This window comes from Anas platyrhynchos, chromosome 4 (assembly GCF_047663525.1).
Source record: "Anas platyrhynchos isolate ZD024472 breed Pekin duck chromosome 4, IASCAAS_PekinDuck_T2T, whole genome shotgun sequence".
Taxonomy (NCBI): domain Eukaryota; kingdom Metazoa; phylum Chordata; class Aves; order Anseriformes; family Anatidae; genus Anas; species Anas platyrhynchos.
This window is the reverse complement of record NC_092590.1, coordinates 45,421,780-45,425,467: the sequence shown is the minus strand read 5'-3', so window position 1 is coordinate 45,425,467 and position 3,688 is coordinate 45,421,780. Positions and strand designations below refer to the sequence as shown.

Sequence of the window (3,688 nt, the reverse complement as noted above, 5' to 3'; positions counted from 1 at the left end):
GAGGAAAAAAAAAAAAAAGGTGTTGGAAAACAAGAGAACAGAGAAGCAAAATCACATAGCAGTAAGAATTAACAAGAAACACATGAAAATGAAAACTACCTCCATGTATGTCAATATTTGCCATCTCCAGCAGCATGACCCCCAGAACAAAGGCGACGGGTTCCCTGCTGCCTAGTGACAGAAATGAAAACAAACATTTCCTACAACCCAAGCCTGGCTGCAGAGCTTGCAAGTAATCTCTTATTTATATATTCTGCTCAGGGGATAACCTTAGCTCCAGAAACGCCTGGCATTTCAGCAGAACAAGCCCGTCTTTGGGAGGCACACAATGGCCGAGCTGCAGGCGCAGGGCTCCCTGCTGTGTTCTGCAGGAAGGGCTGTGATTTCCCTTCTTGGTTTCTCTGCATTTGCAGGGGTATTACTGCTTATTCACATAAAACAAAAGAAGGAATACAGTGCATATGGTCCCACCTTTTTCTCCCCTGCTTCAGCATATTTAGCAATTACCACGAGACCCCATGCTGGAGAGATGACTTCTCGCCTTCACTCCCCTATCAGAAATGCATTTCCAGGATCATTCCCAGCAAATTAGTCAAATCAATGACTCGGTTGTCATTAGATGAGAATGTAACACAAACTCTCATTACTTTCCACACTGGCCTCCCAGAAGCACCAACTGCTTGATGAAAATGCTTTTGACTAAGCAGTACCCAAGGGTGAGACCTGGTGGCACTTCGAACTGACCCTTAGCTCCTACCCCATGGTCCACAAGTGCCCACTCCCTCAAGGGCACTCAGACAATGAAACCATCCTCAAACCTTGTGTCTCTCTTCAGAAACGATTACTTTTAGCTCCCTAACATGCCTTAAACCCATCCATGTGAGCTGTAGGGATGGGTGGCCAAGGGACTCAGGAGAGGAGTATGGGACCACAGAAGCTTTGCTTTGTTTCTGGTGGCTCTCACAAAGTTCAGGAGGAGGCTCTTGCCAGCACAACAAACATCACACAGCAGTGTGGCAGGTTCTCACTCGCACAACCCTCCTGATGGAGAGCCTCCCACTTACTTTTTTTGTCATACTACACATACATAAAGTCTTAGGGCATGTGGTTCCTTAGTGCATTTAAGGTCTGGGTGTTATAGCTTGGAATAAATAGTAATGCCATGTAAAAAGTGGGTGGTAGGGTGAAAAAAGGGAAGAAAACTGCTCTCATCTCCACACCATCTGAGTTTCCAGTTCCTAATCAGCAGTTGCCTGAGTTTAACGAGGGGCTTTAGCTAACTTGTCTGCTTAGGATCAGTACCATCAGAGCCAGCCCCGTTGGGATTCCTGTCACCCAGGTGCTTCTCCCCGCACCTCTCGGGATGTCATACACCCTGCCTGGGCCATGCTGTTAGGTCCCTGGATTCTGCACGCCCCATCTCCCTCTGCTCTCTCCCTGCCCCTGCTCAGGCGATGTGGGAAGACGGATTCATTTGCAAATGTAAATACCGGCTGTCAGAGAGGGCAAGGGATTAGCTTTACATATGAAGAGGGAGGTGGCACTGCATGCTGTCAGGCTCATTAGGGAAGCAGGGCCCATGTAGCTGGACCATTTGGTAATGATCTACCCACTCCATCCTTCCTTTGTTTCTTTAACAACCCTCCGGCTCAGGCCAGGTCCCCTGGGCTTTGACATTTTCCCTTCAAAAAAAACCCTATAGCCCTGATCCATTTGTAAGACGGGTTGAGAAATCCAATAAAGACGCAGAAAGGATCTGTACAATAAGAGATATCTATATATTTTTTTTTTTAATTAAATGTAACCCCAGCCATACCTTTCCATCACCAGCCTTGTATCAGCTGGTGCACTCGCATGGCAAACTGGATAAGCTCACAGATCCTGCCAAAAATAAATTCTGTAGGATAGCAGTGGACTTCAGCAGGATCCACGGGCTGACTGCATTCACTGCACAGCTGCATGATCAAACGCACAATATTCAGTGCAAACACGCAGGTGGAGGTGGGAGAGTGCAGGTGGAAAGGGATGGAGAGTCAGCAGTCTGCTTCGGGTGGCTGCGTCCTGAAACAGACACGGAAAGCTAAATTAACTTGACAGGAGCTCATATTGTGCTACGCATCTTGGGCCCAGCGGATGCTGCAGGCCAGAACAGATGTGATACAGAAAACACCTGGGAATTTCACCACATAGCTCTGGAACCAAGCCCATAGCTTTACAAAAGCCAATATTTATTAAAAAAAATAAAATAAAAAAAAAAAATCTGATTTATTACCACTACAGCTGTGGATCACTGGGTTCCTGCAGACTTGTCATCTAGCTGAAACCAAACTTTGATTTCAGCTTTTTGCATCACTAGCATGAGCTTTTTGCAGTAGGGTCATTAGGAGGTGGAAGGGAAGTCCATGGCTGCTGCTGCACTGCCAAGCACACAGCTGAAAATTGGTAACATATTCTCTGGATTTCCATACACAGGAGTCGAAACCAGATGACCTGGGTGAAAAAAATCAGGAATACTGACCATGAGAGAGTTCTAAAAGGATTCCCCTACACCCTGTTTTCTCTCTCGTTCAGATCCCTTGCTTCTCTGCAGTTATTTAGACTAATATAAAAACAAAATTCTCTGTAAGAGGACTTCTGTCAAAATTAGTTGAAAATTGGCTGCTGATTTCAGATGCTCTTTGAAGGCAGACATGCACAGCCACCACACCATGCACACATCAGCTCTGCGCTGCACCACCCATACAAGTTTCAGCTCCTGGTCCAGAGATGGCTGATCTCTTCAACATTCACATTGTCTAAAATGAAATTCCTTAAGTCAACACCCATTGCCCAAACCATGGTTACTCACCCAGCCCAAACAACTTGGGATAAAATGCATTTATATTCCCAATTTGCATAAAAAAATAGAACAGAAAATGTTCTGAAAGGCAGCAGTGGCATGAAATAAAATGCAATTCTGCTCCATTTCCTACTGGCTGCAGCCCATGCTGGCCATCCTGTTTTCCAATTTCAGTCTCTCCTTTGAAGTTAATTGTTTGCTAGTGAGAGCCGCTGAATAGCAAACCCAATGTGACTCACTGATAGCCTTTCCTCTGTTCAGCAATTGCCTTCCAACACCTCCTGCAGCCCAGGAACCTCTGGGGGCTCACACTTCCCCGCCAGGCATCTTACACCAGGACCTCCTCCCACGGCTCTGTGGTGGGACCTGCCCAAGGACGGCTCCAAGCTGCCCATGCTCTTACTGGGGCACCTGACCTTTGCGACTTGAAGTCACACACTGGTTTCTTTTGGCTAATTCAAAGGCTTTCACTGTTTAGAAACGAGGAGCAGGTGGCTCTCTGTTTTGGCAGGTGAGGTCTGTATACTGTTGTTTCTGTATGCTGGGGAACTGCTCGGTGGATTCCCTTTCTGAAGGGAAAAGAGCGCTCTCCAGACATCTTAACAAACTCTTGATTTTTTAAAAGGGACTAAATTCTTCACAGTGTGAAAGTAAGAGGGAGAATTAAGATCTTTTTTTTTTCTATCCTTTCAATAAAAGCCTACAGAAAGTTTTCTATTAAAAGCCCCTTTTCACATCCACACAAAGGAATTTGCATTTACATGCTTCCGCGCTCAGGAAGCCCGTGGTTTCATCACCTTGTCTTCCCGACTGTGAGAGCTGGGGTCATGATGCACAAGTTTAACCAAC

General features: G+C 46.1%; 1 long non-coding RNA gene across 1 annotated transcript; it reads right to left on the bottom strand.

The window, feature by feature from the left end:
* Positions 1 to 1,806: 1,806 nt before the first annotated feature.
* Positions 1,807 to 3,264, bottom strand: LOC106015734 (uncharacterized). Its single transcript, XR_001187954.5, has 3 exons — positions 3,079 to 3,264; positions 2,273 to 2,490; positions 1,807 to 2,061 (listed from the first exon to the last, which is right to left on the bottom strand). It is a non-coding gene; the product is annotated as an uncharacterized lncRNA (long non-coding RNA).
* Between the last annotated feature and the right edge of the window lie 424 nt (positions 3,265 to 3,688).